This window comes from Scylla paramamosain, chromosome 11, assembly GCF_035594125.1.
Source record: "Scylla paramamosain isolate STU-SP2022 chromosome 11, ASM3559412v1, whole genome shotgun sequence".
NCBI lineage: Eukaryota > Metazoa > Arthropoda > Malacostraca > Decapoda > Portunidae > Scylla > Scylla paramamosain.
This window is the reverse complement of record NC_087161.1, coordinates 12,864,569-12,882,054: the sequence shown is the minus strand read 5'-3', so window position 1 is coordinate 12,882,054 and position 17,486 is coordinate 12,864,569.

The following is a 17,486-nucleotide window of genomic DNA, read 5'->3' as shown; positions in this document are numbered from 1 at the left end:
CAATTCCGCCGTCTTACATCATTTTATGCAAACTTGTCCACATATGAAAATTAGCACATTAAATCATCAACTTCAGGGGCTGAATTCCCTTGTGTGCGGCATTTATTGCATGTTCTTTTGCCCTCTACTGAGTTGGTATACATTAAAACGTGCAATGTGCATTATTCACACCACCTTCAAAAACCATCAATATCTACATAATGACAAAAAAATTACTCATATGGCTTACGTAATATTTCATAAAATGCCGCGTTGCATGCCTACATCTTGCCTGGCAGGCAACCGAGCAAGATGTCATAACATCTGTAAAGCGGTAATAAGGTAGATGGGGGAAAGGGGTGGGGTGTGGGAAAGGGGTCAATATGGGGTAATTGCTGATGGATAAGCATCACTTCGCCATCGCCTCTCAACCCAGTCAGACATCAAGGACTCATCTCCAAGAATGGAGCAAGCTAACAAGCATTTCATCTTGAGAACCGCAGGTAAGTACGCCATTACCTTGCATGCCATCACGCACCTTTGCCATTGTAAATTACATTAACGTTCTTTTGCCAATGAATAAGAAGAGGGAGAGGGAGGGAGAAAAAAAAAAAAAACTCTTCCATTGTTCTCATCATTTTTTTTTTTTTTTTGTCTGTTACAGAACGTATCTCTTTCTGCTTTAATATCTATCTGGGCGATGTTGGAGGTAAGCGAAGCCGCACCGACCATGAGGATATCGATGTGGAGAGAATGTTGGAGCCTGCAAAGAAGAAATTGATCTTTAGCGATGACGACATGTCACCGCTGCCAGCGAGTCCACCTCCTGATGTCCCATCAGGACAGGAGTCGCAGCTGCAGCAGCAATTGCAGCAGCAGTCGCGGCCGCTACCTCCAGAGTCGCTGATGCCACTGCCCGCCGAAACACAGCCGTGGCAGACAGATGAATCAGCTGTAGGCAGCAATGAGGCTCAGGAGGTGAAGAAATCCCAGGAAAACAGAAAAAAAAATATATATATATGCCCCCTAACACGCCAGAGGATGTCAGCACACCAAAACTCCCCAATGCCCCACCCACTCCTTGTAAGAAGGTGATTCCTAGAGTTATTAAAACTACGCCCATCATTGACAGCGATGACGATGATCTCTTCGCCTTCAATTCACAAATGTTTTGAATGAATGAGATGTATTTGCCCTAATAAAAATAAAATGTCCCATCGACTCTGCATAACCTTTCTAATAATAATAATAATAATAATAATAATAATAATAATAATAATAATAATAATAATAATAATTATAATAATAATGAGGTGACCATCCGTCATAAGTATTATGTCGGCGAAATCACCCACGCCACTGGCAGTCAGCGAAAGTGAAGATGACAGCCACCCACTCCAGCCATCACAGACGCTTCATCCAGGTAAAGGGATGGCAGGTAACAGAACCGCGTGGGTAGTCGTGGCGACCTTGGCCATCGGGAAGTGGCAAGACCTTGGAATGTACTGAGATGTCGGAGGGAACACGTGATGGCAAGACTCAAGCCACCCTGCCCGTCCAGGATCCACACGAGTGAAAGGGCGACTATAATGGCTGGCCGAAAGGGTTTCCCAAATCACGCGTGTGATGGTGACTCCCACGTCTAGCCGTCAGCGATCCCAGCCGCCTGCCTGCCTGATGCGTTCAGTCCCTCCCCCTTCATCCCCCCCAACCCCCTTTCCATTCAATTATTTTCCACCCACCATCATTGATTCATTTAGTCATTCCATAGCCGCCGAAGGATAAGGACACACGCCCCCACCTCTCCATCAGCACCGCCATCGCCTTCCCCTCCCCCTAACATGACCCCTGGTGACACCATCGTGAATGACCCCACCTCACCCCCCCACCCCTGTTAATTTACAGTCAGGGTCGCCATCCTGAAATGGATTGCCACTGAGGCCTCTGGAAAATTGCCATGGGAGTTGTCATTCTTAAAATGGCCAATTCCATGGGGGTCGCCATTTATGGCAACCCCCATGGCATGCCATTTTAGGTATGGCGACTCCCATGGCAATTTCCCTACTACTAACATTGCGGCGATGAGAGAGAGGTTGAAGACAGTCAGTTAGAGGAGAGGAGTTGATTAGACAAAAAGCTTTTGATTCCACCCTGTCTAGAAGAGTGGTATGAGTGGAACCCTCCCAGACATGTGAAGCATACTCGATACATGAACGGATAAGGCCCTTGTACAGAGTTAGCAGCTAGGGAAAGGAGTGAGTAAAACTGGCGGAGATGTCTCAGAACACCTAACTTCATAGAAGCAGTTTTAGCTAGAGATGAGATATGAAGTTTCCAGTTCAGTTTATAAGTAAAGGACAGACTGAGGATGTTCAGTGTAGAAGAGGGGAACAGTTAAGTGTCATTGAAGAAGAGGGGGATAGTTGTCTGGAAGGTTGTGTCTCGAGTTGATAGATGGAGGGATTGAGTTTCTGAGGCATTGAACAATACCAGGTTTGCTCTGCCCCAATCAGAAATTTTAGAAAGATCAGAAGTCAGGCGTTCTGTGGCTTCCCTGTGTGAAATGCTTACTTCCTGAAGGGTTGGACGTCTATGAAAAGACGTGGAAAAGTGCAGGATGGTATCGTCAACGTAGGAGTGGATAGGACAAAAAGTTTGGTTTAGAAGGTCATTGATGAATAATAAGAAGAGAGTGGGTGACAGGACAGAACCCTGAGGAACACCACTGTTAATAGATTTAGGAGAAGAACAGTGACCATCTACCACAGCAGCAATAGAATGATCAGAAAGGAAATTTGAGATGAAGTTACAGAGAGAAGGATAGAAGCCGTAGGAGGGTAGTTTGGAAATCAAAACTTTGTGCCAGATTCTATCAAAAGCTTTTGATATATCCAAGGCAAAAACAAAATTTTCACCAAAATCTCTAAAAGAGGATGACCAACACTCAGTAAGGAAAGCCAGATCACCAGTGGAGCAGCCTTGACAGAACCCATACTGGCAATCAGATAGAAGGTTGTGAAGTGATAGATGTTTAAGAATATTCCTGTTGAGGATAGATTAAAAAAAATTTAGACTGCCAGGAAATTAAAGCAATAGGATTAGAATGGTCACCCTTTTTAGGAATAGGCTGAATGTAGGCAAACTTCCAGCAAGAAGGAAAGATAGATGTTGACAGACAGAACTGAAAGAGTTTGACTAGGCAAGGTGCAAGCATGGAGGCACAGTTTTGGAGAACAATAGGAGGGACCCCATCAGGTCCATAAGCCTTCTGAGGGTTTAAGCCAGCGAGGGCATGGAAAACATCATTGCGAAGAATTTAAATAGGTAGCATGAAGTAGTCAGAGGGTGGAGGAGAGGGAGGAACAAGCCCAGAATCGTCCAAGGTAGAATTTTTAGCAAAGGTTTGAGCGAAGAGTTCAGCTTTAGAAATAGATGTGATAGCAGTGGTGCCATCTGGTTGAAATAAAGGGGGGAAAGAAGAAGCAAAGTTATTGGAGATATTTTTGGCTAGATGTCAGAAGTTACGTGGGAAGTTAGATCTTGAAAGATTTTGACACTTTCTGCTAATAAAGGAGTTTTTTTGGCTAGTTGGAGAACAGACTTGGCATGGTTCCAGGCAGAAATATAAAGTGCACGAGAATCTGGTGATGGAAGGCTTAAGTACCTTATGGGGGCCACCTCTTTATCATGTATAGCATGAGAACAAGCTGTGTTAAACCAAGGTTTGGAAAGTTTAGGTCAAGAAAAAGAGTGAGGAATGTACGCCTCCATGCCAGACACTATCACCTCTGTTATGCGCTCAGCACACAAAGACTGGTCTTTGACACGGAAGCAATAGTCATTCCAAGGAAAAGCAGCAAAATACCTCCTCAGGTCCCCACAACTAGCAGAGGCAAAATGCCAGAGGCACCTTTGCTTAGGGGGATCCTGAGGAGGGATTGGAGCAATAGGACAAGATACAGATATGAGATTGTGGTCGGAGGAGCCCAACGGAGAAGAGAGGGTGACAGCATAAGCAGAAGGATTAGAGGTCAGGAAAAGGTCAAGAATGTTGGCGTATCTCAAAGACGGTCAGGAATACGAGTAGGGTGTTGCACCAATTGCTCTAGGTCGTGGAGGATAGCAAAGTTGAAGGCTAGTTCACCAGGATGGTCAGTTTAGGGAGAGGAAAGCCAAAGCTGGTGGTGAACAATGAAGTCTCCAAGAATGGAGATCTCTGCCAAAGGGAAGAGGGTCAGAATGTACTCCACTTTAGAAGTTAAGTTAGTCAAAGAATTTCTTATAGTCAGAGGAGTTAGGTGAGAGGTATACAGCACAGATAAATTTAGTTTGAGAGTGATTCTGTAGTCGTAACCAGATGGAAAACTCGGTAGATCCAAGAGCGTGGGCACAAGAGCAGGTTAAGTCATTGTGCACATAAACGCAACATCCAACTTTGGATCGAAAATGAGGATAGAGAAAGTAGGAAGGAACAGAAAAGGGGCTACTGTCAGTTACCTCAGACACCTGAGTTTCAGTGAGGAAAAGAAGATGAGGTTTAGAAGAGGAGAGGTGGTGTTATACAGATTGAAAATTAGATCTTAGACCGGGAATGCTACAGAAGTTAATGAAGAAAAAGGTGAGGGGGGTGTCAAGACACTTAGGGTCGTTGTCAGAAGGGCAGTCAGACCGTGGGACATTTTTGGTCCCCTCCCCAGATGGGGACTCCGAGGCTGGTGTAGGAGTCGCTATGATAATTTTGAAATTTTGAGTGAAGGGTGTGTTATTAGGTACTTGTAGTTTTGTATAGAGGAAGAGAGTTATCTTTAGAGGGCAGGCTGTGACTGCCACCTTGTGTTGTGAGACACAAAGGGAAACGCTCAGTGAGGTCACAGCTGGGTTTAATGATAAGTTCTCAGCACTCCCTGATCCAGTGTTTCAGACCTCACTGGGAGTAAAATTTCGGCAGGTGCCTACTGCCTCCTGGGTGCCACAGAATAGTGTTTTTAGTCCCATTTTTTTTTTTTTTTTGTATTATGATTAATGATATCCTGTCAGCAACTATCTCCAGGAATCTTAAATACTCACTCTATGCTGATGACTGTGCATTATGGCACTCCTCACCTAATGCATAGTTCTTAGTGGGATGGATTCAAGCTGCTCTTGACTCCATCCAGCATTGGACCTCTTTATGGGTACTTAAGTTTTTCATTCATAAGTGTATCGGTGTTATTTTTACTAGAAATAATTTACCTAATTAGCAATTAACACTAATAGGTCAGCTGATACCGTTTAAAAAAATTCAGTAAAGTTCCTGGGTCTACATTTTGACCATAGATTTGTGTCAATGAATTGCTTATCCATTATCGTAAAAAAATCAATGCCTCAAGCATCTTTCTGGCATCTCATGGGTAGCAGACAGAAAATCTTTATTAATGATGTATAAGTCCTTTAATTCGTTCTCACTTAGACTATGGCTCACCAGTGTATGTGTCTGTGTTGGAACCAACACTGAAGTGACTGGGTATATTTGAGAATGTGTGCAAATGTGTCTTGGGGCCCTGCGCTGCATTCATGTGACGTGGATAGAGGTTGAGGCCAACATATCACCTCTATACATACAACACGATGCCCTCCTTTCATCCCAAGTGACAAAAGCAGCAGGCTTCCCTTCCCTCGGTTCCACAGCAAGCAAAATTATATGGCAGCACCAAAACTTCCACAATGCTGTCCGCTGTCCAGTCGCTGCAAGACTCAACATGCTCTACCAATGCACGGACGTCAGACTGAATGACATGGACCCACTCGTGCTACCCACTCTTACTCCCTGGAAGCGAGCCACCACCACTTTCACTATTATCTGGCTCCCGGGGAAGAAGGCTGTCGTTACCGAGGTGGAGCTCCACCAACACTTCTGGGCCCTCGTCGCTGCCCTCCATCCATCCCCACATCTATACACTGACAGCTCCAAAACGAATGAATGTGTGGGTTCAAGTGAGTGGTCATGTGAGTGTTCCTTAAGGTTCCGACTGCCTGTCCATACATCAGTGCTTTCTGCTGAACTTTTTACTATTGATTAGGCCATAGATTATGCATTAAATTCACCTCATTATTCAATTGTAATTTTTTCGAACTCTATGTCAGCCCTTCAGGCAGTAGAGTCCAATAAAATATAGGGCAACATCATTAATAAGCTAAATTCTTGTTGTAAATCCTCGCTGATTTGGGTGCCTAGACATTCTCATATACTCAAGAATGAACAGGCTGACATGCTGGCTCAGTCTGCTGCAGAGTTCGAGGGCGTGTGGAACCTTTGTTAGGATCTGTAGTCATGTCTCTCAGTTGTTAAACCATCAATAAAACTCCTATGGCAGAGTCATTGGGACAACCTACATCCACAAACACCCAAACCCATCCTGGGCAAGTGGTCTTCCTCCAATTGCCCTAAAGGCGGGAGGAGATGGTCCTAACAGGCCTCAAGATGGGCTGCATCCTCCCTACACATATATTCCTCTACACAGCCAATGCCTCACCACAATTAATGTACCACCTGTAATGTAACCACCTGTAGGATGTCAAGCACATCCTACTTTACTGTGTGCGTTACCGAGAGGAGAGGCGGCCCTTGGCAATTTACTGTTGGAGCTGCGGCCTCCTGCTAATGCAGACCACGCTTTTGGGTGATTAGCATCCGGATGTGGTAGACAGACTGATGATTTTTCTAACTGAGACTAATTTAATCAGAGAGCTGTGATTTTACATGTATATAAATTATGTCACTTATATGTATGCATTATGTATATACACTTGTATGATATGTAAATAAAAGTATGAAGGTGTGTATGAACTATGTATTGCGTGGTCTTAATATGAAGGTGTTCTCCATTTACGTACATACATAATACGTAGTAATGCTATGTAGCCTCCATACCTGTGTGCATGTGAGTTGCCCCTCCCTCTTCCCTGCCCTGGCAAAAGACAATAGTTTTGTAATTGGATTAGGAACCCTGTATGAATGAAGCTTGTGTGATTCACCTACGGTCGTCTGATGGTCACCCAGCTAACCGTTCCCCTATGGAAAGCGCTCAAAGCTCATTGTGACTGATCTTTGGGTAGGACTGATATCAGTGACACACCACACACCGAGACAGCGAGGTCACAACTCCTCGGGTTACATCCCGTACCTACTTACTGCTAGGTGAACAGGGGCTACACATTATGAGGCTCGCCTGTTTGCCTTGCCTCGCCCGGGATTCGAACCCGGGCCTCATTGGCTATGAGCCGAGCATGCTAACCACTACACTACACAGTGTAAAGGAATGAGTGTGTATATATTGTATTGCATATATTAAAAATAAATTAATAACAATTTAAAAAAAAAATACAAAAGGTTAAAAATACAATAAAATTGAAATGAAATAATAAAATGGCTTAATACTCATGCCAGGCTGATAAAAAAAAAAAAAAAAAAAAAAAAAACAGAGAAAAAGAGGGAAAAACCGAACACATTGGTTTCATTCCTTGTTACTTCAAGGGAATCTTAACATCGCACATAATTACCGGTGCTTGGCATATGTCAGGGATGGAGCTCCTTGCCTTGACTCGACATTGCAATGGTTATCCAGCGTTTAGTAAAGTATAACGTAATTCAGTATAGCTATCACCAATTTTAACCACATGGTTAAAATTGCCATTGCTACAGCTGTTTCTCTCTCTCTCTCTCTCTCTAGAGACGCTGGTGCCACCTTCGCGCATCTCTGCAGCGGCCGCCCTCTGGGATTCCTGCTGCTGTCCCGGCCTCTGGCGGCCCCACCCGGGACCCCTGGCGCCATCCCTGCAGCTGCCCTTGGCTCAGGCAGCCCTGCCAGCGACCCCTGCCGCCACCCCAGCCTCCGGCGACCACATTCGGGATCCCTGCTGCTGCTCCATCCTCCAGCGTCTCCGCCCAGGATCCCTGCCACTGCCCCTGCTGCTCCTCTAGCCTCTGGCATCCTCGCTACGGTCCCCGGCTCCTGGCAGTCCACTGACACCTTTCCTCATTATCTGCAGCCCTCTATGAGGCAACCAACTCACCTGGATCCCTTACTGTTATGCCTTCTGCAGCCCCAGCCATGCCGCCATTCTGCCACTGCAGTCCCATGCCACCACCACCACGTCATCATGCCATCACTGGCACCACGGCATCTCATCTCCATCGCTACCACGCCACCATGGCTCCATGCCAGCACACGGCACCACTGGCATCACACCACCACTAGATTCATGTTCATCTAACAGACATCTCGATAACAAGCCTCATCACTCCGTGTGGCCTGTTCAGTTACGTCTGGATGCCTCTCAGGTTACACAACGCCATGCTGTCCAACACACGTTGCTTGACGCCATGCTGCTCACCGCCACGCTGCCCAACGCCGCGCATAACCCAGCAGACATCCCGAAGATAGCCCTCCACGCTCCATGTAGCCTGTTTATATATATCAGGATGCCTTAGGGGTTACTCAACACCACGGTCTTCTACACCATGCTGCTCAACGCCCGCGATGCTCAGCACCAAACCATACTCAACTCCACATGCTGCCACGTTGTTCCATGCCCCACGCTGTTCAATGCAACGGCATGCAACTCTTTGCAATGACTTGCAACCCAATGCAGCAGCACGCAACCCAATGCAACGGCACACATCCCAATGCAACGGCACACATCCCAATGCAACGGCACGCAGCTCAACGCAACGGCACGCATCTCTACGCAACTCAACTCAGCGACCTTGCTCCTTGTGTCTACGGACGCTGCAAGGTGCTGTACCTCCTACCTCGTCAATAGGGGGAGAGTATTGTAGTATGTAGCATACACAGTTACATTTTACTACACCTACATGAGATATGTTTTCTGTCTCATTCCATTTTCTCTCCCATACCTCTCACATTCCGTTTTCTCTCACATACCATATTCACTATGTTTCTTCTAAACAAATTTTTATATCTTTTTCTTTCTTCCTTATAATATAAGGAATATAATATATTATATCCATACATTATTCACCACACAACATTAACATTACATTAAATTACATTATCATTTTACTAAAATTAATATTTTCTTTAATGTGTGTTGTTTGCTTAGTGCGATTACCACTGAGGACTATCATCAAGCCGTCTCAGTGTAGGATGCAGGATTGTGTTCCAGCAAAGCTACGCCAGCACGACTTGCAAACCATGCACGAGGTGTCGAGCCCACACACCGCCGTGCATTACATTGATGGCTCAGCAGACCCAAGCGACAGAAGGTGTGGCACGGTTTACGTTTGCTATATGACGAGCACCAAGCTGTAGCCGCCATTGCCACTGCCTCCACCATCACCACCGCCGAGCACCAAGTCACCGCCGCTACCACCACCATCGCTAAGCACTAAACCGACGCCGCCGCCACCATTGGCACCGCCGAGTACCAAGCTGCCGTCACTGCCATCACTGCCACTACCACCACCACCACCGAGCACCAAACTGCCACTGCAACCACCACCTCCCCTAGCACCACCACCTACCGCCGCCTCCACTGTTACCACCACCACCGAGCATCAAGCTGCCACCACCACCTCCCCATCTCCATTGCTACCACCACCATCGAGCATCAAGCTGCCGCTGCCACCACCCCCGCCACCACCACCACCACCGAGCATTGGCATGCTGTTGTGCGAAATCCTTGAGCTGTGAAAATACTGGCGAGTCGTCCTTCTGTGCATTGTGTCAACACCACAACATAAGGCCTGCAAGTTTATTGAGCTCCAATGTTTGTCTCTTTTTTTCCCACAGCCTTATATAGCGATTATAACCTGATTATTTAAACCGGTTTTGATTCATATCAATAGAAGGTGCCTTCAAGTCGTTACTGAATAATTTTACAGGCTAAAAAAGTTATATTAGCACCTACCTAGGCTCACAGAACACACGGAGCGCAAGATTCCTGAGCTCCAAAGATTTCTCTTTTTCCACAGCTTTATATAGTAGTTATAGCTGGATTATTAAAACTTGTATCAATTTATATCAACCAAAAGTGCTTTCGATTCGTTACTGAATAATAAAATAATAAAAAAAAAACTATATTTGCACCTATATAGGCTCACAGAACACACGGAGTGCAAGATTCTTGAGCAAAGAAGGCTGACTCGCCAGCATTTTTGCAGCTCAAGGATTTCACACGACGCCGCTGCCGCTGTTGCCGCCACCAAACAGACGTCTTTTCGTAGACGTGCACCCACACATGTACAAGGAGGCAGACTTGACTATGTAGCCTTTATCAATATGCCAATATGTACTGCTGAAACTCTTCTTGTCAGGTCTTTGCTGAGTGACCACTTCGCCCTGAAGACGACCTTCCCGGTGCAGTCCGCCCCAGCAGTGCCCAGGAAGCGCCTGACGGTGCCACCATCCAGGATGGCAGGCCTCGTTGTCCATGTGATGATGTGGTACTCTGCCGTGAAGGGCTCATTCGCTGACACAGAGGCAATGTACGACAGACTGCTACACACTATTGAGGGATTCATCGCGACTCCAAGGGCTCTGGCAAGGACCCACACTCCACGCCACTGGACTTACACTACCAACCCTGTGATCCTGAACTGACGTTCACTGCCTACCAGGGACGTTGGCAGCTTAACCCAGCAGACACAGAGTCATGGGATGCTATGGTTACTGTGGATCGACACCTCATGGATCTGAGGCAGCAGGAAAGAAAGAAGTACTGGGTCTCCTTCTTGGACCGGGTGCGCAGGACCCGATCCCTCCGAGAGGTGTGGCACCACGTTAACAGTGTCCGGGGCAAGCCCAGACGGCAGGTGTGTGACCCTGATCCTGCCGGCAGGGCACAAGAGCTCGTCCTGAAGTGGAAGGAAGCCTCATCCTTCTCTGGCCTTCCTATGGAACACCAGGAGGCGCTTGACCGGCAAAGACCACAAAGGATGGAATTGATTCGCCACAGTGTTTCTTTGCCAGATGACACCTGTGTGTCTATCACACATGATGAACTTCTCTCAGCAGTTAAATTGGGCAAGTCAACAGCTCCTGGCAAGAATGGCATCACCTATGACATCTTCAATGCCCTCCTGGAGGTAAAGGTAGACACCCCGGTCTTAGACCTATTCAACATGTCTCTCACTGCAGGCAAGCTTACCCAATCCTGGAAAACAGCCATTATCATCCCATTCCCCAAAGGTGATGGCACCTTACGCCCCATTTCTCTCACCAGCTGTCTGTGTAAGATGATGGAATGGGTAATATTGAACAGGCTTACATATAAGGTGGGTATTGTACTCTCTGGCAATGCACAGGGCTTCCTAAAAGGTCATTCCACAAGTCATTGTTTTTATGAGTGCCTCATAAATAAGGATGCTACCTGTAGAGCTTTCGTTGATCTCAAGGGTGCCTTCGACAGGGCCAACAAAGATGTTATTATGGAGGAACCCATTCTCAAAGGTGTCAAAGGTAGATTATTTGGATGGATCAGGGACTATTTGTACAATAGAACAGCACAGGTTTGGTTTCAAGGTGCAGTCTCCTCTGAGGAAGTCTTTGAGCTTGGAACACTACAGGGTGGAGTCCGTAGTCCAATGCTTTTCAATGTTTTAATGGACAAAATTGTGCGTTGTTCCTTCCCGCACGGCACCCAGGTCCTCATCTGTGCTGACAACATACTCCTCCAATGCCCCACACCCAGGACTCTCCAGTTAACTCTGTCACAACTAGCAGCATTGTGTGTTCAAATGGGACTTGTAATTAATGAAAGTAAAACCAAATTTCAAGCCAAAGGGAAGGTCTCTCATCTGCCCAATGTAAATAATGTTCCCATCCCTAGAGTTCATACACATAAGTACCTGGGTGTACAGCTGAGTTTCAGGAAGTCACTCCATGCTGTACAGTATGTTCGAGACCTCTGTCTGCCATGGCTAGTGCCACTTCAGCTGCCAGCAAACATGGGCCTGGGGGCTGCCATTCCAGTCCTAAGGATGTTCTATATATCTGTTGTACGGTCCCTCATTGACTACGCAGCCCCTATTTTAATACAGTTTAGTGCCACCCAGCTCTGTCCCCTGGAGCTTGTTCAGAATGAAGCCATGAGAATAATTTTGGGATGCCCAAGGACTGCTCAGAGTGAGGTCCTCAGAGCTGAACTGCACCTGCTGAGTATTATGTGTAGGATACAGGAAATCACTTGTCGTACTGTTGGTCAGATGCTATGCACGGGCTCTGACTCTCTAAAGGGATCACTGACCCCCCTGTATCGTGATCCTCAGACTCCTACAACTCCATACCTCAGGAAGATCTTGGGAGTTCTTACAAGTGTAGCTATAACCGGGACCTGTATTAACATTGTTATGTCACCGCTCCAACCTGTTTGGAACCCTCACCGTGTCAGTGTTGATATTCACTCACTGCATCAGCCAAAGAGGGACTGGCTCCCTCATGTGCTGCCAGACATGTTCATGACTAAATTGTCCAAATACCCCCACGTTCAGGCTATTCATGTTTATTGTGATGGTTCAGTCAATGGCAGCAGGTCCGGATGTGGGCTGTTCATCCACAAACATTTCATACATTTCTGCCAATCACTACACTGACACTGAGGTTTCCAGGCGGCTCCCTGCACACATGTCCAACACTAGGGCAGAACTGAATGCTGTTCTGGAGGCACTCCATATTGTGGCACCTCTCCGTAAGGATGTATTCTTCTTTGTAGACAGTCAGGCTGCACTGTATGCTCTCCAATCTACCTCCCCCATGGACTGTGATCTAGTTAATAAATGTCTTGATCTCATCCACACCCTAGAAGGTGCTGGTGCCACGGTTCACTTCACCTGGATACCCTCTCATGTGGGTATCCTGCTTAATGAAGAGGCAGACCGCCTTGCTCAATGTGCCCTTCAGGACGCCATAATGGACCCTGGCACTGAATACACTCTGGGCTATGTTAAAAGTAGCATTAAGGACTTTTACATAGTAGCATTAGTGATCAGTTGGAGCTTTGTTGCCATAGGGACAGTGGCACTATGGGAGACACTATGTACGTGTCTCCCAGAGCTGTGCTTACACCTATGGGAGACACACTGCAACACATGATAGGGTGGCAATGAGGCTTCAGATTAAGTCTTTGCCCAGGGGTGGGTGCAAGGTCCATCCTCCTCCTTTGCTGTATTTCATTATTAATGCAACAATAAATGTATAAGTCAATCAGTCAATCAATCAACATGAGTGACCCATCTGGAGACAGGCCAGTGCAGTCTCAGCAACACTCTTATACATGGACATATATCCACAGACGGACAGCAAAAGAAATTGCATCCCCCATCTTTGTGGTAGTAACTAAAGCCTCCCATCTGCTCTGCCAACTAGCAAGAGCTGCCATCTTTATAGTGGAACATAAATCATGAGATGGAATGGGGCTGGAAGGAGCAACCTGAGTTGCTGCCTCTTTAGCCAGCCTATTGATCTCATTCCCTGGAACCCCAACATGGGCTGGGACCCAGCAAAATCCAACGTGTTAGCCTCTATGTTGTAAAAGCTAGAGCCACTCTAGAACTGATAAAACAAATGAATGAAAAGAAGGGCTAAAATGTTGAACAGCAGAAAACATTTTGAGTCACTAAAATTGTAAAAGATGAGAGAGAGAGAGAGAGAGAGAGAGAGAGAGAGAGAGAGAGAGAGAGAGAGAGAGAGAGAGAGAACCGATATTAACAGAGAGTGAGAGAGAGAGAGAGAGAGAGAACCGATATTAACAGAGAGAGAGAGAGAGAGAGAGAGAGAACCGATATTAACAGAGAGAGAGAGAGAGAGAGAGGAGAGCAGCAGGCAGGCAGGAGTTAGTGATGGGGCTAGGGAGGCAGCAGCCAATGAAGAGTTAGCTGTGTGCGATGTCACTGCAAAGGGAGGAGCTAGCCTTCCAAGAACGGAATCTCAGAATAATGCATCCCATCCCGGGCTGCCTTCTTGTATTGCTGTTGGCATGCCTGATCCTCAGCTGCATCAGGGTTCTAGGATTGTCAAAGCTCACCTTTGGTGCCTGGGCACCTTGCCTGGCCAAGGTGTTGCCCCTGTGATGCCCACATGGAATGGGATCCATTTGTTGGTGACGATTTTCCCAGTGGCCTGTATGGCTCCATTTTTTTTTTTTTTCTTTTTTTATGTAAGAGGATCACTAACTAGAGGAAACAAAAAAGGGAAAAAAAAATTCCACTGAGGTGCCAGTCCCAAAAGTGATGTCAAGCGAATCATTGAAAACTGAAGGATAAGTGTCTTGAAACCACACTCTTGAAAGTGTTCAAGTCATAGGAAAGAGGAAATACAGAAGCAGTCAGGGAGTTCCAGAGTTTACCAAAGAAAGGGATGAATGATTGAGAATACTGGTTAACTCTTGCATTAGAGAGATGGACAATAGGGATGAGAGAAAAAGGAGTCTTGTGCAGCAAGGCCATGAGAGGAGGGGAGGCATGCAGTTAGCAAGATCAGAAGAATAGTTAGCATGAAAACAACGGTAGAAGAAGCAAGAGATGCAAGAATGCAGCAGTGAGAAAAAGGCAGAAGACAGTCAGTCAGAGTTGAGGGGTTGGTAAGACGAAAAGCTTTTGATTCCACCCTGTCTAAAATAACAGTATAAGTGGAACCACCCTTCCTCATACATGTGAAACATACTCCATACATGGACAGATAAGGCCCTTGTAGCAAGTCAGCAACTAAGAGGGTGAGAAAAACTGGTGGAGTCAACTTAGAACACCTAAATTTCATAGAAGCTGTTTTAGCTAGAGATGAGATGAGAAGTTTCCAGTTTAGATTATAAGTAAAGGGCAGACCAAGGATGTTCAATGTAGAAGAGGGGGATGGATGAGTGTCATTGAAGAAGAGGGGATAGTTGTTTGGAAGGTTGTGTTGAGTTGAAAGAAGGAGGAATTGAATTTTTGAGGCATTAAACAACACTAAGTTTGCTTTGCCCCAATCAGAAATTTAGAGAGATCAGAAGTCAAGCGTTCTGTGGCTTCCCTACATGAACTGTTGATTGATTGATTGATACATTTATTGTTGCATTAACAATGAAATACAACAAAGGAGGAGGACGGACCTTGCCACACATCCCCTGGGCAAAGACTTAAGGGTAGAGTATCAAAAATATAACAATATAGTATACATTACAAGAATATAAGTAAATAAATACAGATATTGCACACCTTATTGCATAAATATCCTACAGTCTGGGAGCAAACGTAGGATACTCCTTGAGTAAATCCCTGAGAGTGGCTGAGTCTAAGAAATGGTCAGTGAGGGTATACAAGTCATGTTGACCTTGCAGCCTAAATTTAGCAATGAGTCACTCATGTCTCACTCATGGTTACCCCATGTCCCAGGAAACGCAACCATTTTGTGATGACTGTTTAGTTCCCCTTACAGTGCAACATTTTCAGATGGAGTATCCCAGTTTAGTGGAATTGTGGAAGCGATACCTTTTCCAGTGTTGTGGTGAAGATGGTACTTTCCAGATAATGCTGATACTTGGAGAGAGGGCTATCCCTCCAGGATGTGGTCCTCATGTTTATGGAGACAGCTGGTCTTTTGAACAAATTATAGTTTTCCTTTTAAAATATCTTTATTTTAACTCTTTTTACTAGTAATACCCTTGCACTGGGAGAACCTGGAAGAAAGTGAGGAAAACGCTTAACGAACAACAATGGGTCTTGGGTCCTGGGTCAGTGGGGTCAGTGTCTTGGGCACATAATAAATATCAGATATCTGTGTCAGTGGGGTCACTGTCTTGGGGATGTAATGAACAACACCAGATATCTGGGTCATTGGGCTCAGTGTCTTAGGAACGAAATTAACAATGCCAGATGCACTGCTCTGGGTCAGTGGTGTCAGTACTCTCTTACTTTAATCTAAACTAATGTAGTAATGCATTACAATACCAACCCTGTCATTTTTAAAACTTAAGTTTTTGATGGTGCAGCCCTTTTTTTTTTTTTCTACATATTTTAGAGATTTTTAATATTTTTACCATAGCATAATTTTTGTTTTTTACATCAATATTTTAATCTGTAATCACTGTTGCTTTTAAAGTTTTATAGTGGCGTCATATGACCTCAATGTTGTGGCACCATACATTAAATCAATCAATCAATCAATCTTAATACTCCACTTAGGGAAGGAGACAAGTCTCCTTCACCACTGGCATTAGGCAGGCAGTGATTGAGTGCCTGTACCCTGGCAATGCTACCTGGTTAACCAATGGTGGAGATCAACACTACATCACAGGGAGCAAACCATGGCATATGGCCAGGCCTAAGTGCAGAGTGCATCAGAGAACAATGCCACACTACCATAGCTGTCAGTAGGCACTCCAGTATGGTGCAAGATGCTGCTACCAAGTTATGGAACAGATTGGGCATTGTGATAGACGTGTTGCCACTCCAGCAAAATTCAGTGAAGCTGGATGGCAGTGGTCATCTCTCTCTGATATATCATTGTCACCTCTGCTTCCGCATTATGCCAGTTCTGATGATGCCCGTGGACCTTGGGGGAGACTTGCATACACATGGTGGTCCTAACACACCAGGCCTGTGCCAGGCTCAGCAGTGGCCGTAGCATGTGAGGCGACAACCAGCACATCTGCAAGACTACATGTGTTCTACCTGTATTTTTTTTATTCATCTTATGTATAGTTTTTTCTACATTTTGTTGGTATTTGTTTGGGTTTGGGTAGTTATCTAAGTTAATGAATTCTTGTGAGGGGATGGAGCCTTATTGGGTAGTTAATGGGCTAATGACCAGTTGTAACTAGCACCATGCCAGGGGCTGAAAAGAAGGTGAGGAGTTTCATATTAGAAAGTGTGGTGGGGAGTTGCTGTCTACCCATGCACTCATCCGAGTTTACTTTGTACAGCACCACAGTAAACCCAAGTCTGTCTACTGCCCTTTTACAACCTCCTACAAGTAGTGCCCATATATTTTATACATGAAAGATTGCAGGACAGATGTGAGAAAAAGGGGGAGAAGGTTAAGGTTTCCTTTTTATTATGATCTCTGAAAAAAGGAATGAACTGGACACAGAAGAGACATGGCTCAAGATAACAAGTATGAGAATAAAAGGTGTCCAGTCCATTGTCATTCCCAAAGTACTGGTAATTGAAGCACTAACAGGATCACTGAGGTCTTCAGCTGCAACTTCCAGGAACATTAGTGGAGCAGCACATTGCCCAGGAATAACAGTACTAGAACAAAGCCCATGAGCTGTGGATATTATTACGGGACTGAATGCACCCAATGCTTTTGTGTCCTTAGAAATCAGAAAGAGTGGAAGTGGAGGACCCTTTGCAGTATGAACTCTCTAAGGTTGGACAATTAATGGTTCTGTGTTAAGGACTGACCCAGAACATGTGGCAATGGGCTACTTTGCCACATTGACTACATGAGACTCACCCAGTTTAGAGGAACAAATAAGACGGTTGTGGGAACACGACTCAATATATGATGACGAAGAGAAGATTTCTGTCA